This window comes from Osmerus mordax, chromosome 15, assembly GCF_038355195.1.
Source record: "Osmerus mordax isolate fOsmMor3 chromosome 15, fOsmMor3.pri, whole genome shotgun sequence".
Lineage (NCBI taxonomy): Eukaryota > Metazoa > Chordata > Actinopteri > Osmeriformes > Osmeridae > Osmerus > Osmerus mordax.
This window is the reverse complement of record NC_090064.1, coordinates 449,429-472,169: the sequence shown is the minus strand read 5'-3', so window position 1 is coordinate 472,169 and position 22,741 is coordinate 449,429. Positions and strand designations below refer to the sequence as shown.

Genomic DNA, 22,741 nt, shown 5'->3' with positions numbered 1-22,741 from the left:
CCTCGGCTTTCCGCTTCCGTCCCTGCTTGTCCTGCGGCTTTTGGCCTCGGCTTTCCGCTTCCGTGGTTTCGGCCGTTCTCGGTGTGGTGACCGAGCGGCCCAGGTGGTGCACGGAGGGTCCGCGCGCCGGGGGCGTCCGATAATGCGGTCATCGCTTCTCGGCCTTTTGGCTCAGATCAAGTGTAGTATCTGTTCTTATCAGTTTAATATCTGATATGTCCTCCATGCGAGGACAACATATTAAACGGATTTTTGCAACAGGGAGTCGGAACAGGGGCTCGCTCCGTCCGCTCCGCGCATCGCCCCGGTATTGCAGCGTCTCCGGGAAGGGTGCAATCTTTCTAAGCGTGTCAAAGAGAAAAGCTAGTGAGGGAGGGAGGGAGGGAGGGAAGGAAGGAAGGAGGGAGGGAAGGAGGGAATGTCTGAATGAGTGAGGTTTGGGGGAGAGGGGTTTAGGTTAGGGCTAGGGTTTTTGGGGTGAGGGTCAAAAAACCCTCAAAAGGGGGGGGGGGGGGGCCCCAACAAAGCGGAACAAGCGATCCCTACCAAAAAAACGGGGTGCAAAGGGGGTGTGGGCGGAGCCCTGTCGGCCGGTGGCGTTTTCCCGCCCTTTTAGATAAAAAAAAAAAAAAAACAAAAAAAAAGTGAGTGACTGAGTGAGTGAGTGACTGAGTGAGTGACTGAGTGAGTGAGTGACAGAGAGAGAGAGAGAGAGAGAGAGAGAGAGAGAGAGAGAGAGAGAGAGAGAGCTGGCTGACATTCAGCGGGGCCGAGGTGAAAAACTGGAAGGCAATCGGAATGAGTTTTTTATCGCCGTGTCAGTCGACACCAACACGGAGTGGACTGGCTGGAAGGCGCATACGATAAACACGTACGGATCTTAATGGAGAAAAAGCCATCAATGAAATGGAGAAAGTGCGGTAAGGAAAGAAAAGCCAAGCGGGCGGGCCGAGCCCCTCTGCGGCCCGTGGCGTTTCCGCGCCTTTTTTTTCCCGAGAAGGATGCGGTTCGCCCCGGTTCTCCCCGGTTCGCCCCCGCGGACGGGTGAGTCAGGGCCAACGGAGGGGTTGGGGGTAGGCCGTTTGGGTCGTTTCAAATCGACGCTCTGGTTCCCCTTCAGCACGCACAAGCCTTTCGCCTTTTACTAAAGACTTCCGTGGAGGGGAGCGCCGACGAGTGGAACGTGGTATTTTTGGGAGGCTTTGCCCGAGGGAGGGCAGAGCCTGATGGACTTGTGACAAAAGCAGGGTGAGGTTGGCTTTGGGGTTAGGTGCGTGCCTGCGGGTAAGGCAGGTTTTGTCTTTGCTTCTTCTGTAGCTGTTTCAATTCTGTTGCCTTTTCCTCGGCTTTCCGCTTCCGTCCCTGCTTGTCCTGCGGCTTTTGGCCTCGGCTTTCCGCTTCCGTCCCTGCTTGTCCTGCGGCTTTTGGCCTCGGCTTTCCGCTTCCGTCCCTGCTTGTCCTGCGGCTTTTGGCCTCGGCTTTCCGCTTCCGTCCCTGCTTGTCCTGCGGCTTTTGGCCTCGGCTTTCCGCTTCCGTCCCTGCTTGTCCTGCGGCTTTTGGCCTCGGCTTTCCGCTTCCGTCCCTGCTTGTCCTGCGGCTTTTGGCCTCGGCTTTCCGCTTCCGTCCCTGCTTGTCCTGCGGCTTTTGGCCTCGGCTTTCCGCTTCCGTGGTTTCGGCCGTTCTCGGTGTGGTGACCGAGCGGCCCAGGTGGTGCACGGAGGGTCCGCGCGCCGGGGGCGTCCGATAATGCGGTCATCGCTTCTCGGCCTTTTGGCTCAGATCAAGTGTAGTATCTGTTCTTATCAGTTTAATATCTGATATGTCCTCCATGCGAGGACAACATATTAAACGGATTTTTGCAACAGGGAGTCGGAACAGGGGCTCGCTCCGTCCGCTCCGCGCATCGCCCCGGTATTGCAGCGTCTCCGGGAAGGGTGCAATCTTTCTAAGCGTGTCAAAGAGAAAAGCTAGTGAGGGAGGGAGGGAGGGAGGGAAGGAAGGAAGGAGGGAGGGAAGGAGGGAATGTCTGAATGAGTGAGGTTTGGGGGAGAGGGGTTTAGGTTAGGGCTAGGGTTTTTGGGGTGAGGGTCAAAAAACCCTCAAAAGGGGGGGGGGGGGGGCCCCAACAAAGCGGAACAAGCGATCCCTACCAAAAAAACGGGGTGAAAAGGGGGTGTGGGCGGAGCCCTGTCGGCCGGTGGCGTTTTCCCGCCCTTTTAGATAAAAAAAAAAAAAAAACAAAAAAAAAGTGAGTGACTGAGTGAGTGAGTGACTGAGTGAGTGACTGAGTGAGTGAGTGACAGAGAGAGAGAGAGAGAGAGAGAGAGAGAGAGAGAGAGAGAGAGAGAGCTGGCTGACATTCAGCGGGGCCGAGGTGAAAAACTGGAAGGCAATCGGAATGAGTTTTTTATCGCCGTGTCAGTCGACACCAACACGGAGTGGACTGGCTGGAAGGCGCATACGATAAACACGTACGGATCTTAATGGAGAAAAAGCCATCAATGAAATGGAGAAAGTGCGGTAAGGAAAGAAAAGCCAAGCGGGCGGGCCGAGCCCCTCTGCGGCCCGTGGCGTTTCCGCGCCTTTTTTTTCCCGAGAAGGATGCGGTTCGCCCCGGTTCTCCCCGGTTCGCCCCCGCGGACGGGTGAGTCAGGGCCAACGGAGGGGTTGGGGGTAGGCCGTTTGGGTCGTTTCAAATCGACGCTCTGGTTCCCCTTCAGCACGCACAAGCCTTTCGCCTTTTACTAAAGACTTCCGTGGAGGGGAGCGCCGACGAGTGGAACGTGGTATTTTTGGGAGGCTTTGCCCGAGGGAGGGCAGAGCCTGATGGACTTGTGACAAAAGCAGGGTGAGGTTGGCTTTGGGGTTAGGTGCGTGCCTGCGGGTAAGGCAGGTTTTGTCTTTGCTTCTTCTGTAGCTGTTTCAATTCTGTTGCCTTTTCCTCGGCTTTCCGCTTCCGTCCCTGCTTGTCCTGCGGCTTTTGGCCTCGGCTTTCCGCTTCCGTCCCTGCTTGTCCTGCGGCTTTTGGCCTCGGCTTTCCGCTTCCGTCCCTGCTTGTCCTGCGGCTTTTGGCCTCGGCTTTCCGCTTCCGTCCCTGCTTGTCCTGCGGCTTTTGGCCTCGGCTTTCCGCTTCCGTCCCTGCTTGTCCTGCGGCTTTTGGCCTCGGCTTTCCGCTTCCGTCCCTGCTTGTCCTGCGGCTTTTGGCCTCGGCTTTCCGCTTCCGTCCCTGCTTGTCCTGCGGCTTTTGGCCTCGGCTTTCCGCTTCCGTGGTTTCGGCCGTTCTCGGTGTGGTGACCGAGCGGCCCAGGTGGTGCACGGAGGGTCCGCGCGCCGGGGGCGTCCGATAATGCGGTCATCGCTTCTCGGCCTTTTGGCTAAGATCAAGTGTAGTATCTGTTCTTATCAGTTTAATATCTGATATGTCCTCCATGCGAGGACAACATATTAAACGGATTTTTGCAACAGGGAGTCGGAACAGGGGCTCGCTCCGTCCGCTCCGCGCATCGCCCCGGTATTGCAGCGTCTCCGGGAAGGGTGCAATCTTTCTAAGCGTGTCAAAGAGAAAAGCTAGTGAGGGAGGGAGGGAGGGAGGGAAGGAAGGAAGGAGGGAGGGAAGGAGGGAATGTCTGAATGAGTGAGGTTTGGGGGAGAGGGGTTTAGGTTAGGGCTAGGGTTTTTGGGGTGAGGGTCAAAAAACCCTCAAAAGGGGGGGGGGGGGGGCCCCAACAAAGCGGAACAAGCGATCCCTACCAAAAAAACGGGGTGAAAAGGGGGTGTGGGCGGAGCCCTGTCGGCCGGTGGCGTTTTCCCGCCCTTTTAGATAAAAAAAAAAAAAAAACAAAAAAAAAGTGAGTGACTGAGTGAGTGAGTGACTGAGTGAGTGACTGAGTGAGTGAGTGACAGAGAGAGAGAGAGAGAGAGAGAGAGAGAGAGAGAGAGAGAGAGCTGGCTGACATTCAGCGGGGCCGAGGTGAAAAACTGGAAGGCAATCGGAATGAGTTTTTTATCGCCGTGTCAGTCGACACCAACACGGAGTGGACTGGCTGGAAGGCGCATACGATAAACACGTACGGATCTTAATGGAGAAAAAGCCATCAATGAAATGGAGAAAGTGCGGTAAGGAAAGAAAAGCCAAGCGGGCGGGCCGAGCCCCTCTGCGGCCCGTGGCGTTTCCGCGCCTTTTTTTTCCCGAGAAGGATGCGGTTCGCCCCGGTTCTCCCCGGTTCGCCCCCGCGGACGGGTGAGTCAGGGCCAACGGAGGGGTTGGGGGTAGGCCGTTTGGGTCGTTTCAAATCGACGCTCTGGTTCCCCTTCAGCACGCACAAGCCTTTCGCCTTTTACTAAAGACTTCCGTGGAGGGGAGCGCCGACGAGTGGAACGTGGTATTTTTGGGAGGCTTTGCCCGAGGGAGGGCAGAGCCTGATGGACTTGTGACAAAAGCAGGGTGAGGTTGGCTTTGGGGTTAGGTGCGTGCCTGCGGGTAAGGCAGGTTTTGTCTTTGCTTCTTCTGTAGCTGTTTCAATTCTGTTGCCTTTTCCTCGGCTTTCCGCTTCCGTCCCTGCTTGTCCTGCGGCTTTTGGCCTCGGCTTTCCGCTTCCGTCCCTGCTTGTCCTGCGGCTTTTGGCCTCGGCTTTCCGCTTCCGTCCCTGCTTGTCCTGCGGCTTTTGGCCTCGGCTTTCCGCTTCCGTCCCTGCTTGTCCTGCGGCTTTTGGCCTCGGCTTTCCGCTTCCGTCCCTGCTTGTCCTGCGGCTTTTGGCCTCGGCTTTCCGCTTCCGTCCCTGCTTGTCCTGCGGCTTTTGGCCTCGGCTTTCCGCTTCCGTCCCTGCTTGTCCTGCGGCTTTTGGCCTCGGCTTTCCGCTTCCGTCCCTGCTTGTCCTGCGGCTTTTGGCCTCGGCTTTCCGCTTCCGTGGTTTCGGCCGTTCTCGGTGTGGTGACCGAGCGGCCCAGGTGGTGCACGGAGGGTCCGCGCGCCGGGGGCGTCCGATAATGCGGTCATCGCTTCTCGGCCTTTTGGCTCAGATCAAGTGTAGTATCTGTTCTTATCAGTTTAATATCTGATATGTCCTCCATGCGAGGACAACATATTAAACGGATTTTTGCAACAGGGAGTCGGAACAGGGGCTCGCTCCGTCCGCTCCGCGCATCGCCCCGGTATTGCAGCGTCTCCGGGAAGGGTGCAATCTTTCTAAGCGTGTCAAAGAGAAAAGCTAGTGAGGGAGGGAGGGAGGGAGGGAAGGAAGGAAGGAGGGAGGGAAGGAGGGAATGTCTGAATGAGTGAGGTTTGGGGGAGAGGGGTTTAGGTTAGGGCTAGGGTTTTTGGGGTGAGGGTCAAAAAACCCTCAAAAGGGGGGGGGGGGGGGCCCCAACAAAGCGGAACAAGCGATCCCTACCAAAAAAACGGGGTGAAAAGGGGGTGTGGGCGGAGCCCTGTCGGCCGGTGGCGTTTTCCCGCCCTTTTAGATAAAAAAAAAAAAAAAACAAAAAAAAAGTGAGTGACTGAGTGAGTGAGTGACTGAGTGAGTGACTGAGTGAGTGAGTGACAGAGAGAGAGAGAGAGAGAGAGAGAGAGAGAGAGAGAGAGAGAGAGAGCTGGCTGACATTCAGCGGGGCCGAGGTGAAAAACTGGAAGGCAATCGGAATGAGTTTTTTATCGCCGTGTCAGTCGACACCAACACGGAGTGGACTGGCTGGAAGGCGCATACGATAAACACGTACGGATCTTAATGGAGAAAAAGCCATCAATGAAATGGAGAAAGTGCGGTAAGGAAAGAAAAGCCAAGCGGGCGGGCCGAGCCCCTCTGCGGCCCGTGGCGTTTCCGCGCCTTTTTTTTCCCGAGAAGGATGCGGTTCGCCCCGGTTCTCCCCGGTTCGCCCCCGCGGACGGGTGAGTCAGGGCCAACGGAGGGGTTGGGGGTAGGCCGTTTGGGTCGTTTCAAATCGACGCTCTGGTTCCCCTTCAGCACGCACAAGCCTTTCGCCTTTTACTAAAGACTTCCGTGGAGGGGAGCGCCGACGAGTGGAACGTGGTATTTTTGGGAGGCTTTGCCCGAGGGAGGGCAGAGCCTGATGGACTTGTGACAAAAGCAGGGTGAGGTTGGCTTTGGGGTTAGGTGCGTGCCTGCGGGTAAGGCAGGTTTTGTCTTTGCTTCTTCTGTAGCTGTTTCAATTCTGTTGCCTTTTCCTCGGCTTTCCGCTTCCGTCCCTGCTTGTCCTGCGGCTTTTGGCCTCGGCTTTCCGCTTCCGTCCCTGCTTGTCCTGCGGCTTTTGGCCTCGGCTTTCCGCTTCCGTCCCTGCTTGTCCTGCGGCTTTTGGCCTCGGCTTTCCGCTTCCGTCCCTGCTTGTCCTGCGGCTTTTGGCCTCGGCTTTCCGCTTCCGTCCCTGCTTGTCCTGCGGCTTTTGGCCTCGGCTTTCCGCTTCCGTCCCTGCTTGTCCTGCGGCTTTTGGCCTCGGCTTTCCGCTTCCGTCCCTGCTTGTCCTGCGGCTTTTGGCCTCGGCTTTCCGCTTCCGTGGTTTCGGCCGTTCTCGGTGTGGTGACCGAGCGGCCCAGGTGGTGCACGGAGGGTCCGCGCGCCGGGGGCGTCCGATAATGCGGTCATCGCTTCTCGGCCTTTTGGCTAAGATCAAGTGTAGTATCTGTTCTTATCAGTTTAATATCTGATATGTCCTCCATGCGAGGACAACATATTAAACGGATTTTTGCAACAGGGAGTCGGAACAGGGGCTCGCTCCGTCCGCTCCGCGCATCGCCCCGGTATTGCAGCGTCTCCGGGAAGGGTGCAATCTTTCTAAGCGTGTCAAAGAGAAAAGCTAGTGAGGGAGGGAGGGAGGGAGGGAAGGAAGGAAGGAGGGAGGGAAGGAGGGAATGTCTGAATGAGTGAGGTTTGGGGGAGAGGGGTTTAGGTTAGGGCTAGGGTTTTTGGGGTGAGGGTCAAAAAACCCTCAAAAGGGGGGGGGGGGGGGCCCCAACAAAGCGGAACAAGCGATCCCTACCAAAAAAACGGGGTGAAAAGGGGGTGTGGGCGGAGCCCTGTCGGCCGGTGGCGTTTTCCCGCCCTTTTAGATAAAAAAAAAAAAAAAACAAAAAAAAAGTGAGTGACTGAGTGAGTGAGTGACTGAGTGAGTGACTGAGTGAGTGAGTGACAGAGAGAGAGAGAGAGAGAGAGAGAGAGAGAGAGAGAGAGAGAGCTGGCTGACATTCAGCGGGGCCGAGGTGAAAAACTGGAAGGCAATCGGAATGAGTTTTTTATCGCCGTGTCAGTCGACACCAACACGGAGTGGACTGGCTGGAAGGCGCATACGATAAACACGTACGGATCTTAATGGAGAAAAAGCCATCAATGAAATGGAGAAAGTGCGGTAAGGAAAGAAAAGCCAAGCGGGCGGGCCGAGCCCCTCTGCGGCCCGTGGCGTTTCCGCGCCTTTTTTTTCCCGAGAAGGATGCGGTTCGCCCCGGTTCTCCCCGGTTCGCCCCCGCGGACGGGTGAGTCAGGGCCAACGGAGGGGTTGGGGGTAGGCCGTTTGGGTCGTTTCAAATCGACGCTCTGGTTCCCCTTCAGCACGCACAAGCCTTTCGCCTTTTACTAAAGACTTCCGTGGAGGGGAGCGCCGACGAGTGGAACGTGGTATTTTTGGGAGGCTTTGCCCGAGGGAGGGCAGAGCCTGATGGACTTGTGACAAAAGCAGGGTGAGGTTGGCTTTGGGGTTAGGTGCGTGCCTGCGGGTAAGGCAGGTTTTGTCTTTGCTTCTTCTGTAGCTGTTTCAATTCTGTTGCCTTTTCCTCGGCTTTCCGCTTCCGTCCCTGCTTGTCCTGCGGCTTTTGGCCTCGGCTTTCCGCTTCCGTCCCTGCTTGTCCTGCGGCTTTTGGCCTCGGCTTTCCGCTTCCGTCCCTGCTTGTCCTGCGGCTTTTGGCCTCGGCTTTCCGCTTCCGTCCCTGCTTGTCCTGCGGCTTTTGGCCTCGGCTTTCCGCTTCCGTCCCTGCTTGTCCTGCGGCTTTTGGCCTCGGCTTTCCGCTTCCGTCCCTGCTTGTCCTGCGGCTTTTGGCCTCGGCTTTCCGCTTCCGTCCCTGCTTGTCCTGCGGCTTTTGGCCTCGGCTTTCCGCTTCCGTCCCTGCTTGTCCTGCGGCTTTTGGCCTCGGCTTTCCGCTTCCGTGGTTTCGGCCGTTCTCGGTGTGGTGACCGAGCGGCCCAGGTGGTGCACGGAGGGTCCGCGCGCCGGGGGCGTCCGATAATGCGGTCATCGCTTCTCGGCCTTTTGGCTCAGATCAAGTGTAGTATCTGTTCTTATCAGTTTAATATCTGATATGTCCTCCATGCGAGGACAACATATTAAACGGATTTTTGCAACAGGGAGTCGGAACAGGGGCTCGCTCCGTCCGCTCCGCGCATCGCCCCGGTATTGCAGCGTCTCCGGGAAGGGTGCAATCTTTCTAAGCGTGTCAAAGAGAAAAGCTAGTGAGGGAGGGAGGGAGGGAGGGAAGGAAGGAAGGAGGGAGGGAAGGAGGGAATGTCTGAATGAGTGAGGTTTGGGGGAGAGGGGTTTAGGTTAGGGCTAGGGTTTTTGGGGTGAGGGTCAAAAAACCCTCAAAAGGGGGGGGGGGGGGCCCCAACAAAGCGGAACAAGCGATCCCTACCAAAAAAACGGGGTGAAAAGGGGGTGTGGGCGGAGCCCTGTCGGCCGGTGGCGTTTTCCCGCCCTTTTAGATAAAAAAAAAAAAAAAACAAAAAAAAAGTGAGTGACTGAGTGAGTGAGTGACTGAGTGAGTGACTGAGTGAGTGAGTGACAGAGAGAGAGAGAGAGAGAGAGAGAGAGAGAGAGAGAGAGAGAGAGAGAGCTGGCTGACATTCAGCGGGGCCGAGGTGAAAAACTGGAAGGCAATCGGAATGAGTTTTTTATCGCCGTGTCAGTCGACACCAACACGGAGTGGACTGGCTGGAAGGCGCATACGATAAACACGTACGGATCTTAATGGAGAAAAAGCCATCAATGAAATGGAGAAAGTGCGGTAAGGAAAGAAAAGCCAAGCGGGCGGGCCGAGCCCCTCTGCGGCCCGTGGCGTTTCCGCGCCTTTTTTTTCCCGAGAAGGATGCGGTTCGCCCCGGTTCTCCCCGGTTCGCCCCCGCGGACGGGTGAGTCAGGGCCAACGGAGGGGTTGGGGGTAGGCCGTTTGGGTCGTTTCAAATCGACGCTCTGGTTCCCCTTCAGCACGCACAAGCCTTTCGCCTTTTACTAAAGACTTCCGTGGAGGGGAGCGCCGACGAGTGGAACGTGGTATTTTTGGGAGGCTTTGCCCGAGGGAGGGCAGAGCCTGATGGACTTGTGACAAAAGCAGGGTGAGGTTGGCTTTGGGGTTAGGTGCGTGCCTGCGGGTAAGGCAGGTTTTGTCTTTGCTTCTTCTGTAGCTGTTTCAATTCTGTTGCCTTTTCCTCGGCTTTCCGCTTCCGTCCCTGCTTGTCCTGCGGCTTTTGGCCTCGGCTTTCCGCTTCCGTCCCTGCTTGTCCTGCGGCTTTTGGCCTCGGCTTTCCGCTTCCGTCCCTGCTTGTCCTGCGGCTTTTGGCCTCGGCTTTCCGCTTCCGTCCCTGCTTGTCCTGCGGCTTTTGGCCTCGGCTTTCCGCTTCCGTCCCTGCTTGTCCTGCGGCTTTTGGCCTCGGCTTTCCGCTTCCGTCCCTGCTTGTCCTGCGGCTTTTGGCCTCGGCTTTCCGCTTCCGTCCCTGCTTGTCCTGCGGCTTTTGGCCTCGGCTTTCCGCTTCCGTGGTTTCGGCCGTTCTCGGTGTGGTGACCGAGCGGCCCAGGTGGTGCACGGAGGGTCCGCGCGCCGGGGGCGTCCGATAATGCGGTCATCGCTTCTCGGCCTTTTGGCTCAGATCAAGTGTAGTATCTGTTCTTATCAGTTTAATATCTGATATGTCCTCCATGCGAGGACAACATATTAAACGGATTTTTGCAACAGGGAGTCGGAACAGGGGCTCGCTCCGTCCGCTCCGCGCATCGCCCCGGTATTGCAGCGTCTCCGGGAAGGGTGCAATCTTTCTAAGCGTGTCAAAGAGAAAAGCTAGTGAGGGAGGGAGGGAGGGAGGGAAGGAAGGAAGGAGGGAGGGAAGGAGGGAATGTCTGAATGAGTGAGGTTTGGGGGAGAGGGGTTTAGGTTAGGGCTAGGGTTTTTGGGGTGAGGGTCAAAAAACCCTCAAAAGGGGGGGGGGGGGGCCCCAACAAAGCGGAACAAGCGATCCCTACCAAAAAAACGGGGTGAAAAGGGGGTGTGGGCGGAGCCCTGTCGGCCGGTGGCGTTTTCCCGCCCTTTTAGATAAAAAAAAAAAAAAAACAAAAAAAAAGTGAGTGACTGAGTGAGTGAGTGACTGAGTGAGTGACTGAGTGAGTGAGTGACAGAGAGAGAGAGAGAGAGAGAGAGAGAGAGAGAGAGAGAGAGAGAGAGAGCTGGCTGACATTCAGCGGGGCCGAGGTGAAAAACTGGAAGGCAATCGGAATGAGTTTTTTATCGCCGTGTCAGTCGACACCAACACGGAGTGGACTGGCTGGAAGGCGCATACGATAAACACGTACGGATCTTAATGGAGAAAAAGCCATCAATGAAATGGAGAAAGTGCGGTAAGGAAAGAAAAGCCAAGCGGGCGGGCCGAGCCCCTCTGCGGCCCGTGGCGTTTCCGCGCCTTTTTTTTCCCGAGAAGGATGCGGTTCGCCCCGGTTCTCCCCGGTTCGCCCCCGCGGACGGGTGAGTCAGGGCCAACGGAGGGGTTGGGGGTAGGCCGTTTGGGTCGTTTCAAATCGACGCTCTGGTTCCCCTTCAGCACGCACAAGCCTTTCGCCTTTTACTAAAGACTTCCGTGGAGGGGAGCGCCGACGAGTGGAACGTGGTATTTTTGGGAGGCTTTGCCCGAGGGAGGGCAGAGCCTGATGGACTTGTGACAAAAGCAGGGTGAGGTTGGCTTTGGGGTTAGGTGCGTGCCTGCGGGTAAGGCAGGTTTTGTCTTTGCTTCTTCTGTAGCTGTTTCAATTCTGTTGCCTTTTCCTCGGCTTTCCGCTTCCGTCCCTGCTTGTCCTGCGGCTTTTGGCCTCGGCTTTCCGCTTCCGTCCCTGCTTGTCCTGCGGCTTTTGGCCTCGGCTTTCCGCTTCCGTCCCTGCTTGTCCTGCGGCTTTTGGCCTCGGCTTTCCGCTTCCGTCCCTGCTTGTCCTGCGGCTTTTGGCCTCGGCTTTCCGCTTCCGTGGTTTCGGCCGTTCTCGGTGTGGTGACCGAGCGGCCCAGGTGGTGCACGGAGGGTCCGCGCGCCGGGGGCGTCCGATAATGCGGTCATCGCTTCTCGGCCTTTTGGCTCAGATCAAGTGTAGTATCTGTTCTTATCAGTTTAATATCTGATATGTCCTCCATGCGAGGACAACATATTAAACGGATTTTTGCAACAGGGAGTCGGAACAGGGGCTCGCTCCGTCCGCTCCGCGCATCGCCCCGGTATTGCAGCGTCTCCGGGAAGGGTGCAATCTTTCTAAGCGTGTCAAAGAGAAAAGCTAGTGAGGGAGGGAGGGAGGGAGGGAAGGAAGGAAGGAGGGAGGGAAGGAGGGAATGTCTGAATGAGTGAGGTTTGGGGGAGAGGGGTTTAGGTTAGGGCTAGGGTTTTTGGGGTGAGGGTCAAAAAACCCTCAAAAGGGGGGGGGGGGGGCCCCAACAAAGCGGAACAAGCGATCCCTACCAAAAAAACGGGGTGAAAAGGGGGTGTGGGCGGAGCCCTGTCGGCCGGTGGCGTTTTCCCGCCCTTTTAGATAAAAAAAAAAAAAAAAAAAAAAAAAAAGTGAGTGACTGAGTGAGTGAGTGACTGAGTGAGTGACTGAGTGAGTGAGTGACAGAGAGAGAGAGAGAGAGAGAGAGAGAGAGAGAGAGAGAGAGAGCTGGCTGACATTCAGCGGGGCCGAGGTGAAAAACTGGAAGGCAATCGGAATGAGTTTTTTATCGCCGTGTCAGTCGACACCAACACGGAGTGGACTGGCTGGAAGGCGCATACGATAAACACGTACGGATCTTAATGGAGAAAAAGCCATCAATGAAATGGAGAAAGTGCGGTAAGGAAAGAAAAGCCAAGCGGGCGGGCCGAGCCCCTCTGCGGCCCGTGGCGTTTCCGCGCCTTTTTTTTCCCGAGAAGGATGCGGTTCGCCCCGGTTCTCCCCGGTTCGCCCCCGCGGACGGGTGAGTCAGGGCCAACGGAGGGGTTGGGGGTAGGCCGTTTGGGTCGTTTCAAATCGACGCTCTGGTTCCCCTTCAGCACGCACAAGCCTTTCGCCTTTTACTAAAGACTTCCGTGGAGGGGAGCGCCGACGAGTGGAACGTGGTATTTTTGGGAGGCTTTGCCCGAGGGAGGGCAGAGCCTGATGGACTTGTGACAAAAGCAGGGTGAGGTTGGCTTTGGGGTTAGGTGCGTGCCTGCGGGTAAGGCAGGTTTTGTCTTTGCTTCTTCTGTAGCTGTTTCAATTCTGTTGCCTTTTCCTCGGCTTTCCGCTTCCGTCCCTGCTTGTCCTGCGGCTTTTGGCCTCGGCTTTCCGCTTCCGTCCCTGCTTGTCCTGCGGCTTTTGGCCTCGGCTTTCCGCTTCCGTCCCTGCTTGTCCTGCGGCTTTTGGCCTCGGCTTTCCGCTTCCGTCCCTGCTTGTCCTGCGGCTTTTGGCCTCGGCTTTCCGCTTCCGTCCCTGCTTGTCCTGCGGCTTTTGGCCTCGGCTTTCCGCTTCCGTCCCTGCTTGTCCTGCGGCTTTTGGCCTCGGCTTTCCGCTTCCGTCCCTGCTTGTCCTGCGGCTTTTGGCCTCGGCTTTCCGCTTCCGTGGTTTCGGCCGTTCTCGGTGTGGTGACCGAGCGGCCCAGGTGGTGCACGGAGGGTCCGCGCGCCGGGGGCGTCCGATAATGCGGTCATCGCTTCTCGGCCTTTTGGCTCAGATCAAGTGTAGTATCTGTTCTTATCAGTTTAATATCTGATATGTCCTCCATGCGAGGACAACATATTAAACGGATTTTTGCAACAGGGAGTCGGAACAGGGGCTCGCTCCGTCCGCTCCGCGCATCGCCCCGGTATTGCAGCGTCTCCGGGAAGGGTGCAATCTTTCTAAGCGTGTCAAAGAGAAAAGCTAGTGAGGGAGGGAGGGAGGGAGGGAAGGAAGGAAGGAGGGAGGGAAGGAGGGAATGTCTGAATGAGTGAGGTTTGGGGGAGAGGGGTTTAGGTTAGGGCTAGGGTTTTTGGGGTGAGGGTCAAAAAACCCTCAAAAGGGGGGGGGGGGGGCCCCAACAAAGCGGAACAAGCGATCCCTACCAAAAAAACGGGGTGAAAAGGGGGTGTGGGCGGAGCCCTGTCGGCCGGTGGCGTTTTCCCGCCCTTTTAGATAAAAAAAAAAAAAAAACAAAAAAAAAGTGAGTGACTGAGTGAGTGAGTGACTGAGTGAGTGACTGAGTGAGTGAGTGACAGAGAGAGAGAGAGAGAGAGAGAGAGAGAGAGAGAGAGAGAGAGAGCTGGCTGACATTCAGCGGGGCCGAGGTGAAAAACTGGAAGGCAATCGGAATGAGTTTTTTATCGCCGTGTCAGTCGACACCAACACGGAGTGGACTGGCTGGAAGGCGCATACGATAAACACGTACGGATCTTAATGGAGAAAAAGCCATCAATGAAATGGAGAAAGTGCGGTAAGGAAAGAAAAGCCAAGCGGGCGGGCCGAGCCCCTCTGCGGCCCGTGGCGTTTCCGCGCCTTTTTTTTCCCGAGAAGGATGCGGTTCGCCCCGGTTCTCCCCGGTTCGCCCCCGCGGACGGGTGAGTCAGGGCCAACGGAGGGGTTGGGGGTAGGCCGTTTGGGTCGTTTCAAATCGACGCTCTGGTTCCCCTTCAGCACGCACAAGCCTTTCGCCTTTTACTAAAGACTTCCGTGGAGGGGAGCGCCGACGAGTGGAACGTGGTATTTTTGGGAGGCTTTGCCCGAGGGAGGGCAGAGCCTGATGGACTTGTGACAAAAGCAGGGTGAGGTTGGCTTTGGGGTTAGGTGCGTGCCTGCGGGTAAGGCAGGTTTTGTCTTTGCTTCTTCTGTAGCTGTTTCAATTCTGTTGCCTTTTCCTCGGCTTTCCGCTTCCGTCCCTGCTTGTCCTGCGGCTTTTGGCCTCGGCTTTCCGCTTCCGTCCCTGCTTGTCCTGCGGCTTTTGGCCTCGGCTTTCCGCTTCCGTCCCTGCTTGTCCTGCGGCTTTTGGCCTCGGCTTTCCGCTTCCGTCCCTGCTTGTCCTGCGGCTTTTGGCCTCGGCTTTCCGCTTCCGTCCCTGCTTGTCCTGCGGCTTTTGGCCTCGGCTTTCCGCTTCCGTCCCTGCTTGTCCTGCGGCTTTTGGCCTCGGCTTTCCGCTTCCGTCCCTGCTTGTCCTGCGGCTTTTGGCCTCGGCTTTCCGCTTCCGTGGTTTCGGCCGTTCTCGGTGTGGTGACCGAGCGGCCCAGGTGGTGCACGGAGGGTCCGCGCGCCGGGGGCGTCCGATAATGCGGTCATCGCTTCTCGGCCTTTTGGCTCAGATCAAGTGTAGTATCTGTTCTTATCAGTTTAATATCTGATATGTCCTCCATGCGAGGACAACATATTAAACGGATTTTTGCAACAGGGAGTCGGAACAGGGGCTCGCTCCGTCCGCTCCGCGCATCGCCCCGGTATTGCAGCGTCTCCGGGAAGGGTGCAATCTTTCTAAGCGTGTCAAAGAGAAAAGCTAGTGAGGGAGGGAGGGAGGGAGGGAAGGAAGGAAGGAGGGAGGGAAGGAGGGAATGTCTGAATGAGTGAGGTTTGGGGGAGAGGGGTTTAGGTTAGGGCTAGGGTTTTTGGGGTGAGGGTCAAAAAACCCTCAAAAGGGGGGGGGGGGGGGCCCCAACAAAGCGGAACAAGCGATCCCTACCAAAAAAACGGGGTGAAAAGGGGGTGTGGGCGGAGCCCTGTCGGCCGGTGGCGTTTTCCCGCCCTTTTAGATAAAAAAAAAAAAAAAACAAAAAAAAAGTGAGTGACTGAGTGAGTGAGTGACTGAGTGAGTGACTGAGTGAGTGAGTGACAGAGAGAGAGAGAGAGAGAGAGAGAGAGAGAGAGAGAGAGAGAGAGAGCTGGCTGACATTCAGCGGGGCCGAGGTGAAAAACTGGAAGGCAATCGGAATGAGTTTTTTATCGCCGTGTCAGTCGACACCAACACGGAGTGGACTGGCTGGAAGGCGCATACGATAAACACGTACGGATCTTAATGGAGAAAAAGCCATCAATGAAATGGAGAAAGTGCGGTAAGGAAAGAAAAGCCAAGCGGGCGGGCCGAGCCCCTCTGCGGCCCGTGGCGTTTCCGCGCCTTTTTTTTCCCGAGAAGGATGCGGTTCGCCCCGGTTCTCCCCGGTTCGCCCCCGCGGACGGGTGAGTCAGGGCCAACGGAGGGGTTGGGGGTAGGCCGTTTGGGTCGTTTCAAATCGACGCTCTGGTTCCCCTTCAGCACGCACAAGCCTTTCGCCTTTTACTAAAGACTTCCGTGGAGGGGAGCGCCGACGAGTGGAACGTGGTATTTTTGGGAGGCTTTGCCCGAGGGAGGGCAGAGCCTGATGGACTTGTGACAAAAGCAGGGTGAGGTTGGCTTTGGGGTTAGGTGCGTGCCTGCGGGTAAGGCAGGTTTTGTCTTTGCTTCTTCTGTAGCTGTTTCAATTCTGTTGCCTTTTCCTCGGCTTTCCGCTTCCGTCCCTGCTTGTCCTGCGGCTTTTGGCCTCGGCTTTCCGCTTCCGTCCCTGCTTGTCCTGCGGCTTTTGGCCTCGGCTTTCCGCTTCCGTCCCTGCTTGTCCTGCGGCTTTTGGCCTCGGCTTTCCGCTTCCGTCCCTGCTTGTCCTGCGGCTTTTGGCCTCGGCTTTCCGCTTCCGTGGTTTCGGCCGTTCTCGGTGTGGTGACCGAGCGGCCCAGGTGGTGCACGGAGGGTCCGCGCGCCGGGGGCGTCCGATAATGCGGTCATCGCTTCTCGGCCTTTTGGCTCAGATCAAGTGTAGTATCTGTTCTTATCAGTTTAATATCTGATATGTCCTCCATGCGAGGACAACATATTAAACGGATTTTTGCAACAGGGAGTCGGAACAGGGGCTCGCTCCGTCCGCTCCGCGCATCGCCCCGGTATTGCAGCGTCTCCGGGAAGGGTGCAATCTTTCTAAGCGTGTCAAAGAGAAAAGCTAGTGAGGGAGGGAGGGAGGGAGGGAAGGAAGGAAGGAGGGAGGGAAGGAGGGAATGTCTGAATGAGTGAGGTTTGGGGGAGAGGGGTTTAGGTTAGGGCTAGGGTTTTTGGGGTGAGGGTCAAAAAACCCTCAAAAGGGGGGGGGGGGGGCCCCAACAAAGCGGAACAAGCGATCCCTACCAAAAAAACGGGGTGAAAAGGGGGTGTGGGCGGAGCCCTGTCGGCCGGTGGCGTTTTCCCGCCCTTTTAGATAAAAAAAAAAAAAAAACAAAAAAAAAGTGAGTGACTGAGTGAGTGAGTGACTGAGTGAGTGACTGAGTGAGTGAGTGACAGAGAGAGAGAGAGAGAGAGAGAGAGAGAGAGAGAGAGAGAGAGCTGGCTGACATTCAGCGGGGCCGAGGTGAAAAACTGGAAGGCAATCGGAATGAGTTTTTTATCGCCGTGTCAGTCGACACCAACACGGAGTGGACTGGCTGGAAGGCGCATACGATAAACACGTACGGATCTTAATGGAGAAAAAGCCATCAATGAAATGGAGAAAGTGCGGTAAGGAAAGAAAAGCCAAGCGGGCGGGCCGAGCCCCTCTGCGGCCCGTGGCGTTTCCGCGCCTTTTTTTTCCCGAGAAGGATGCGGTTCGCCCCGGTTCTCCCCGGTTCGCCCCCGCGGACGGGTGAGTCAGGGCCAACGGAGGGGTTGGGGGTAGGCCGTTTGGGTCGTTTCAAATCGACGCTCTGGTTCCCCTTCAGCACGCACAAGCCTTTCGCCTTTTACTAAAGACTTCCGTGGAGGGGAGCGCCGACGAGTGGAACGTGGTATTTTTGGGAGGCTTTGCCCGAGGGAGGGCAGAGCCTGATGGACTTGTGACAAAAGCAGGGTGAGGTTGGCTTTGGGGTTAGGTGCGTGCCTGCGGGTAAGGCAGGTTTTGTCTTTGCTTCTTCTGTAGCTGTTTCAATTCTGTTGCCTTTTCCTCGGCTTTCCGCTTCCGTCCCTGCTTGTCCTGCGGCTTTTGGCCTCGGCTTTCCGCTTCCGTCCCTGCTTGTCCTGCGGCTTTTGGCCTCGGCTTTCCGCTTCCGTCCCTGCTTGTCCTGCGGCTTTTGGCCTCGGCTTTCCGCTTCCGTCCCTGCTTGTCCTGCGGCTTTTGGCCTCGGCTTTCCGCTTCCGTCCCTGCTTGTCCTGCGGCTTTTGGCCTCGGCTTTCCGCTTCCGTCCCTGCTTGTCCTGCGGCTTTTGGCCTCGGCTTTCCGCTTCCGTCCCTGCTTGTCCTGCGGCTTTTGGCCTCGGCTTTCCGCTTCCGTGGTTTCGGCCGTTCTCGGTGTGGTGACCGAGCGGCCCAGGTGGTGCACGGAGGGTCCGCGCGCCGGGGGCGTCCGATAATGCGGTCATCGCTTCTCGGCCTTTTGGCTCAGATCAAGTGTAGTATCTGTTCTTATCAGTTTAATATCTGATATGTCCTCCATGCGAGGACAACATATTAAACGGATTTTTGCAACAGGGAGTCGGAACAGGGGCTCGCTCCGTCCGCTCCGCGCATCGCCCCGGTATTGCAGCGTCTCCGGGAAGGGTGCAATCTTTCTAAGCGTGTCAAAGAGAAAAGCTAGTGAGGGAGGGAGGGAGGGAGGGAAGGAAGGAAGGAGGGAGGGAAGGAGGGAATGTCTGAATGAGTGAGGTTTGGGGGAGAGGGGTTTAGGTTAGGGCTAGGGTTTTTGGGGTGAGGGTCAAAAAACCCTCAAAAGGGGGGGGGGGGGGCCCCAACAAAGCGGAACAAGCGATCCCTACCAAAAAAACGGGGTGAAAAGGGGGTGTGGGCGGAGCCCTGTCGGCCGGTGGCGTTTTCCCGCCCTTTTAGATAAAAAAAAAAAAAAAACAAAAAAAAAGTGAGTGACTGAGTGAGTGAGTGACTGAGTGAGTGACTGAGTGAGTGAGTGACAGAGAGAGAGAGAGAGAGAGAGAGAGAGAGAGAGAGAGAGAGAGCTGGCTGACATTCAGCGGGGCCGAGGTGAAAAACTGGAAGGCAATCGGAATGAGTTTTTTATCGCCGTGTCAGTCGACACCAACACGGAGTGGACTGGCTGGAAGGCGCATACGATAAACACGTACGGATCTTAATGGAGAAAAAGCCATCAATGAAATGGAGAAAGTGCGGTAAGGAAAGAAAAGCCAAGCGGGCGGGCCGAGCCCCTCTGCGGCCCGTGGCGTTTCCGCGCCTTTTTTTTCCCGAGAAGGATGCGGTTCGCCCCGGTTCTCCCCGGTTCGCCCCCGCGGACGGGTGAGTCAGGGCCAACGGAGGGGTTGGGGGTAGGCCGTTTGGGTCGTTTCAAATCGACGCTCTGGTTCCCCTTCAGCACGCACAAGCCTTTCGCCTTTTACTAAAGACTTCCGTGGAGGGGAGCGCCGACGAGTGGAACGTGGTATTTTTGGGAGGCTTTGCCCGAGGGAGGGCAGAGCCTGATGGACTTGTGACAAAAGCAGGGTGAGGTTGGCTTTGGGGTTAGGTGCGTGCCTGCGGGTAAGGCAGGTTTTGTCTTTGCTTCTTCTGTAGCTGTTTCAATTCTGTTGCCTTTTCCTCGGCTTTCCGCTTCCGTCCCTGCTTGTCCTGCGGCTTTTGGCCTCGGCTTTCCGCTTCCGTCCCTGCTTGTCCTGCGGCTTTTGGCCTCGGCTTTCCGCTTCCGTCCCTGCTTGTCCTGCGGCTTTTGGCCTCGGCTTTCCGCTTCCGTCCCTGCTTGTCCTGCGGCTTTTGGCCTCGGCTTTCCGCTTCCGTCCCTGCTTGTCCTGCGGCTTTTGGCCTCGGCTTTCCGCTTCCGTCCCTGCTTGTCCTGCGGCTTTTGGCCTCGGCTTTCCGCTTCCGTCCCTGCTTGTCCTGCGGCTTTTGGCCTCGGCTTTCCGCTTCCGTGGTTTCGGCCGTTCTCGGTGTGGTGACCGAGCGGCCCAGGTGGTGCACGGAGGGTCCGCGCGCCGGGGGCGTCCGATAATGCGGTCATCGCTTCTCGGCCTTTTGGCTCAGATCAAGTGTAGTATCTGTTCTTATCAGTTTAATATCTGATATGTCCTCCATGCGAGGACAACATATTAAACGGATTTTTGCAACAGGGAGTCGGAACAGGGGCTCGCTCCGTCCGCTCCGCGCATCGCCCCGGTATTGCAGCGTCTCCGGGAAGGGTGCAATCTTTCTAAGCGTGTCAAAGAGAAAAGCTAGTGAGGGAGGGAGGGAGGGAGGGAAGGAAGGAAGGAGGGAGGGAAGGAGGGAATGTCTGAATGAGTGAGGTTTGGGGGAGAGGGGTTTAGGTTAGGGCTAGGGTTTTTGGGGTGAGGGTCAAAAAACCCTCAAAAGGGGGGGGGGGGGGGCCCCAACAAAGCGGAACAAGCGATCCCTACCAAAAAAACGGGGTGAAAAGGGGGTGTGGGCGGAGCCCTGTCGGCCGGTGGCGTTTTCCCGCCCTTTTAGATAAAAAAAAAAAAAAAAACAAAAAAAAAGTGAGTGACTGAGTGAGTGAGTGACTGAGTGAGTGACTGAGTGAGTGAGTGACAGAGAGAGAGAGAGAGAGAGAGAGAGAGAGAGAGAGAGAGAGAGAGAGCTGGCTGACATTCAGCGGGGCCGAGGTGAAAAACTGGAAGGCAATCGGAATGAGTTTTTTATCGCCGTGTCAGTCGACACCAACACGGAGTGGACTGGCTGGAAGGCGCATACGATAAACACGTACGGATCTTAATGGAGAAAAAGCCATCAATGAAATGGAGAAAGTGCGGTAAGGAAAGAAAAGCCAAGCGGGCGGGCCGAGCCCCTCTGCGGCCCGTGGCGTTTCCGCGCCTTTTTTTTCCCGAGAAGGATGCGGTTCGCCCCGGTTCTCCCCGGTTCGCCCCCGCGGACGGGTGAGTCAGGGCCAACGGAGGGGTTGGGGGTAGGCCGTTTGGGTCGTTTCAAATCGACGCTCTGGTTCCCCTTCAGCACGCACAAGCCTTTCGCCTTTTACTAAAGACTTCCGTGGAGGGGAGCGCCGACGAGTGGAACGTGGTATTTTTGGGAGGCTTTGCCCGAGGGAGGGCAGAGCCTGATGGACTTGTGACAAAAGCAGGGTGAGGTTGGCTTTGGGGTTAGGTGCGTGCCTGCGGGTAAGGCAGGTTTTGTCTTTGCTTCTTCTGTAGCTGTTTCAATTCTGTTGCCTTTTCCTCGGCTTTCCGCTTCCGTCCCTGCTTGTCCTGCGGCTTTTGGCCTCGGCTTTCCGCTTCCGTCCCTGCTTGTCCTGCGGCTTTTGGCCTCGGCTTTCCGCTTCCGTCCCTGCTTGTCCTGCGGCTTTTGGCCTCGGCTTTCCGCTTCCGTCCCTGCTTGTCCTGCGGCTTTTGGCCTCGGCTTTCCGCTTCCGTCCCTGCTTGTCCTGCGGCTTTTGGCCTCGGCTTTCCGCTTCCGTCCCTGCTTGTCCTGCGGCTTTTGGCCTCGGCTTTCCGCTTCCGTCCCTGCTTGTCCTGCGGCTTTTGGCCTCGGCTTTCCGCTTCCGTGGTTTCGGCCGTTCTCGGTGTGGTGACCGAGCGGCCCAGGTGGTGCACGGAGGGTCCGCGCGCCGGGGGCGTCCGATAATGCGGTCATCGCTTCTCGGCCTTTTGGCTCAGATCAAGTGTAGTATCTGTTCTTATCAGTTTAATATCTGATATGTCCTCCATGCGAGGACAACATATTAAACGGATTTTTGCAACAGGGAGTCGGAACAGGGGCTCGCTCCGTCCGCTCCGCGCATCGCCCCGGTATTGCAGCGTCTCCGGGAAGGGTGCAATCTTTCTAAGCGTGTCAAAGAGAAAAGCTAGTGAGGGAGGGAGGGAGGGAGGGAAGGAAGGAAGGAGGGAGGGAAGGAGGGAATGTCTGAATGAGTGAGGTTTGGGGGAGAGGGGTTTAGGTTAGGGCTAGGGTTTTTGGGGTGAGGGTCAAAAAACCCTCAAAAGGGGGGGGGGGGGGCCCCAACAAAGCGGAACAAGCGATCCCTACCAAAAAAACGGGGTGAAAAGGGGGTGTGGGCGGAGCCCTGTCGGCCGGTGGCGTTTTCCCGCCCTTTTAGATAAAAAAAAAAAAAAAACAAAAAAAAAGTGAGTGACTGAGTGAGTGAGTGACTGAGTGAGTGACTGAGTGAGTGAGTGACAGAGAGAGAGAGAGAGAGAGAGAGAGAGAGAGAGAGAGAGAGAGAGCTGGCTGACATTCAGCGGGGCCGAGGTGAAAAACTGGAAGGCAATCGGAATGAGTTTTTTATCGCCGTGTCAGTCGACACCAACACGGAGTGGACTGGCTGGAAGGCGCATACGATAAACACGTACGGATCTTAATGGAGAAAAAGCCATCAATGAAATGGAGAAAGTGCGGTAAGGAAAGAAAAGCCAAGCGGGCGGGCCGAGCCCCTCTGCGGCCCGTGGCGTTTCCGCGCCTTTTTTTTCCCGAGAAGGATGCGGTTCGCCCCGGTTCTCCCCGGTTCGCCCCCGCGGACGGGTGAGTCAGGGCCAACGGAGGGGTTGGGGGTAGGCCGTTTGGGTCGTTTCAAATCGACGCTCTGGTTCCCCTTCAGCACGCACAAGCCTTTCGCCTTTTACTAAAGACTTCCGTGGAGGGGAGCGCCGACGAGTGGAACGTGGTATTTTTGGGAGGCTTTGCCCGAGGGAGGGCAGAGCCTGATGGACTTGTGACAAAAGCAGGGTGAGGTTGGCTTTGGGGTTAGGTGCGTGCCTGCGGGTAAGGCAGGTTTTGTCTTTGCTTCTTCTGTAGCTGTTTCAATTCTGTTGCCTTTTCCTCGGCTTTCCGCTTCCGTCCCTGCTTGTCCTGCGGCTTTTGGCCTCGGCTTTCCGCTTCCGTCCCTGCTTGTCCTGCGGCTTTTGGCCTCGGCTTTCCGCTTCCGTCCCTGCTTGTCCTGCGGCTTTTGGCCTCGGCTTTCCGCTTCCGTCCCTGCTTGTCCTGCGGCTTTTGGCCTCGGCTTTCCGCTTCCGTCCCTGCTTGTCCTGCGGCTTTTGGCCTCGGCTTTCCGCTTCCGTCCCTGCTTGTCCTGCGGCTTTTGGCCTCGGCTTTCCGCTTCCGTCCCTGCTTGTCCTGCGGCTTTTGGCCTCGGCTTTCCGCTTCCGTGGTTTCGGCCGTTCTCGGTGTGGTGACCGAGCGGCCCAGGTGGTGCACGGAGGGTCCGCGCGCCGGGGGCGTCCGATAATGCGGTCATCGCTTCTCGGCCTTTTGGCTCAGATCAAGTGTAGTATCTGTTCTTATCAGTTTAATATCTGATATGTCCTCCATGCGAGGACAACATATTAAACGGATTTTTGCAACAGGGAGTCGGAACAGGGGCTCGCTCCGTCCGCTCCGCGCATCGCCCCGGTATTGCAGCGTCTCCGGGAAGGGTGCAATCTTTCTAAGCGTGTCAAAGAGAAAAGCTAGTGAGGGAGGGAGGGAGGGAAGGAAGGAAGGAGGGAGGGAAGGAGGGAATGTCTGAATGAGTGAGGTTTGGGGGAGAGGGGTTTAGGTTAGGGCTAGGGTTTTTGGGGTGAGGGTCAAAAAACCCTCAAAAGGGGGGGGGGGGGGCCCCAACAAAGCGGAACAAGCGATCCC

At 56.9% G+C, this 22,741-nt stretch overlaps 29 non-coding genes across 29 annotated transcripts; all 29 read left to right on the top strand.

Annotated features, from left to right (window-relative positions):
• Positions 1 to 150: 150 nt before the first annotated feature.
• LOC136958194 (U2 spliceosomal RNA) lies at positions 151 to 341 on the top strand. The gene has a single exon (XR_010878472.1). It is a non-coding gene; the product is annotated as a U2 spliceosomal RNA (small nuclear RNA).
• A 759-nt stretch (positions 342 to 1,100) lies between these two features.
• Positions 1,101 to 1,218, top strand: LOC136958402 (U5 spliceosomal RNA). The gene has a single exon (XR_010878663.1). It is a non-coding gene; the product is annotated as a U5 spliceosomal RNA (small nuclear RNA).
• Positions 1,219 to 1,754: 536 nt separating this feature from the next.
• On the top strand, positions 1,755 to 1,945 carry LOC136958193 (U2 spliceosomal RNA). Its single transcript, XR_010878471.1, has one exon. It is a non-coding gene; the product is annotated as a U2 spliceosomal RNA (small nuclear RNA).
• Positions 1,946 to 2,700: 755 nt separating this feature from the next.
• On the top strand, positions 2,701 to 2,818 carry LOC136958401 (U5 spliceosomal RNA). Its single transcript, XR_010878662.1, has one exon. It is a non-coding gene; the product is annotated as a U5 spliceosomal RNA (small nuclear RNA).
• Positions 2,819 to 3,354: 536 nt separating this feature from the next.
• Positions 3,355 to 3,545, top strand: LOC136958072 (U2 spliceosomal RNA). Its single transcript, XR_010878357.1, has one exon. It is a non-coding gene; the product is annotated as a U2 spliceosomal RNA (small nuclear RNA).
• A 751-nt stretch (positions 3,546 to 4,296) lies between these two features.
• On the top strand, positions 4,297 to 4,414 carry LOC136958399 (U5 spliceosomal RNA). Its single transcript, XR_010878660.1, has one exon. It is a non-coding gene; the product is annotated as a U5 spliceosomal RNA (small nuclear RNA).
• Positions 4,415 to 4,994: 580 nt separating this feature from the next.
• On the top strand, positions 4,995 to 5,185 carry LOC136958192 (U2 spliceosomal RNA). The gene has a single exon (XR_010878470.1). It is a non-coding gene; the product is annotated as a U2 spliceosomal RNA (small nuclear RNA).
• Positions 5,186 to 5,940: 755 nt separating this feature from the next.
• Positions 5,941 to 6,058, top strand: LOC136958398 (U5 spliceosomal RNA). Its single transcript, XR_010878659.1, has one exon. It is a non-coding gene; the product is annotated as a U5 spliceosomal RNA (small nuclear RNA).
• Positions 6,059 to 6,594: 536 nt separating this feature from the next.
• On the top strand, positions 6,595 to 6,785 carry LOC136958071 (U2 spliceosomal RNA). Its single transcript, XR_010878356.1, has one exon. It is a non-coding gene; the product is annotated as a U2 spliceosomal RNA (small nuclear RNA).
• A 751-nt stretch (positions 6,786 to 7,536) lies between these two features.
• On the top strand, positions 7,537 to 7,654 carry LOC136958397 (U5 spliceosomal RNA). Its single transcript, XR_010878658.1, has one exon. It is a non-coding gene; the product is annotated as a U5 spliceosomal RNA (small nuclear RNA).
• Positions 7,655 to 8,234: 580 nt separating this feature from the next.
• On the top strand, positions 8,235 to 8,425 carry LOC136958190 (U2 spliceosomal RNA). Its single transcript, XR_010878468.1, has one exon. It is a non-coding gene; the product is annotated as a U2 spliceosomal RNA (small nuclear RNA).
• Positions 8,426 to 9,181: 756 nt separating this feature from the next.
• LOC136958396 (U5 spliceosomal RNA) lies at positions 9,182 to 9,299 on the top strand. Its single transcript, XR_010878657.1, has one exon. It is a non-coding gene; the product is annotated as a U5 spliceosomal RNA (small nuclear RNA).
• Positions 9,300 to 9,835: 536 nt separating this feature from the next.
• Positions 9,836 to 10,026, top strand: LOC136958189 (U2 spliceosomal RNA). Its single transcript, XR_010878467.1, has one exon. It is a non-coding gene; the product is annotated as a U2 spliceosomal RNA (small nuclear RNA).
• Positions 10,027 to 10,782: 756 nt separating this feature from the next.
• Positions 10,783 to 10,900, top strand: LOC136958395 (U5 spliceosomal RNA). The gene has a single exon (XR_010878656.1). It is a non-coding gene; the product is annotated as a U5 spliceosomal RNA (small nuclear RNA).
• Positions 10,901 to 11,304: 404 nt separating this feature from the next.
• Positions 11,305 to 11,495, top strand: LOC136958188 (U2 spliceosomal RNA). The gene has a single exon (XR_010878466.1). It is a non-coding gene; the product is annotated as a U2 spliceosomal RNA (small nuclear RNA).
• A 751-nt stretch (positions 11,496 to 12,246) lies between these two features.
• On the top strand, positions 12,247 to 12,364 carry LOC136958394 (U5 spliceosomal RNA). Its single transcript, XR_010878655.1, has one exon. It is a non-coding gene; the product is annotated as a U5 spliceosomal RNA (small nuclear RNA).
• Positions 12,365 to 12,900: 536 nt separating this feature from the next.
• LOC136958187 (U2 spliceosomal RNA) lies at positions 12,901 to 13,091 on the top strand. Its single transcript, XR_010878465.1, has one exon. It is a non-coding gene; the product is annotated as a U2 spliceosomal RNA (small nuclear RNA).
• A 752-nt stretch (positions 13,092 to 13,843) lies between these two features.
• Positions 13,844 to 13,961, top strand: LOC136958393 (U5 spliceosomal RNA). Its single transcript, XR_010878654.1, has one exon. It is a non-coding gene; the product is annotated as a U5 spliceosomal RNA (small nuclear RNA).
• A 536-nt stretch (positions 13,962 to 14,497) lies between these two features.
• On the top strand, positions 14,498 to 14,688 carry LOC136958186 (U2 spliceosomal RNA). The gene has a single exon (XR_010878464.1). It is a non-coding gene; the product is annotated as a U2 spliceosomal RNA (small nuclear RNA).
• Positions 14,689 to 15,443: 755 nt separating this feature from the next.
• Positions 15,444 to 15,561, top strand: LOC136958392 (U5 spliceosomal RNA). Its single transcript, XR_010878653.1, has one exon. It is a non-coding gene; the product is annotated as a U5 spliceosomal RNA (small nuclear RNA).
• A 404-nt stretch (positions 15,562 to 15,965) lies between these two features.
• Positions 15,966 to 16,156, top strand: LOC136958184 (U2 spliceosomal RNA). The gene has a single exon (XR_010878462.1). It is a non-coding gene; the product is annotated as a U2 spliceosomal RNA (small nuclear RNA).
• Positions 16,157 to 16,906: 750 nt separating this feature from the next.
• Positions 16,907 to 17,024, top strand: LOC136958391 (U5 spliceosomal RNA). Its single transcript, XR_010878652.1, has one exon. It is a non-coding gene; the product is annotated as a U5 spliceosomal RNA (small nuclear RNA).
• Positions 17,025 to 17,560: 536 nt separating this feature from the next.
• LOC136958183 (U2 spliceosomal RNA) lies at positions 17,561 to 17,751 on the top strand. Its single transcript, XR_010878461.1, has one exon. It is a non-coding gene; the product is annotated as a U2 spliceosomal RNA (small nuclear RNA).
• Positions 17,752 to 18,501: 750 nt separating this feature from the next.
• On the top strand, positions 18,502 to 18,619 carry LOC136958390 (U5 spliceosomal RNA). The gene has a single exon (XR_010878651.1). It is a non-coding gene; the product is annotated as a U5 spliceosomal RNA (small nuclear RNA).
• A 536-nt stretch (positions 18,620 to 19,155) lies between these two features.
• Positions 19,156 to 19,346, top strand: LOC136958181 (U2 spliceosomal RNA). Its single transcript, XR_010878460.1, has one exon. It is a non-coding gene; the product is annotated as a U2 spliceosomal RNA (small nuclear RNA).
• Positions 19,347 to 20,102: 756 nt separating this feature from the next.
• LOC136958388 (U5 spliceosomal RNA) lies at positions 20,103 to 20,220 on the top strand. Its single transcript, XR_010878649.1, has one exon. It is a non-coding gene; the product is annotated as a U5 spliceosomal RNA (small nuclear RNA).
• Positions 20,221 to 20,756: 536 nt separating this feature from the next.
• LOC136958180 (U2 spliceosomal RNA) lies at positions 20,757 to 20,947 on the top strand. Its single transcript, XR_010878459.1, has one exon. It is a non-coding gene; the product is annotated as a U2 spliceosomal RNA (small nuclear RNA).
• Positions 20,948 to 21,699: 752 nt separating this feature from the next.
• LOC136958387 (U5 spliceosomal RNA) lies at positions 21,700 to 21,817 on the top strand. The gene has a single exon (XR_010878648.1). It is a non-coding gene; the product is annotated as a U5 spliceosomal RNA (small nuclear RNA).
• A 536-nt stretch (positions 21,818 to 22,353) lies between these two features.
• LOC136958179 (U2 spliceosomal RNA) lies at positions 22,354 to 22,544 on the top strand. The gene has a single exon (XR_010878458.1). It is a non-coding gene; the product is annotated as a U2 spliceosomal RNA (small nuclear RNA).
• The last annotated feature ends 197 nt before the right edge of the window (positions 22,545 to 22,741 follow it).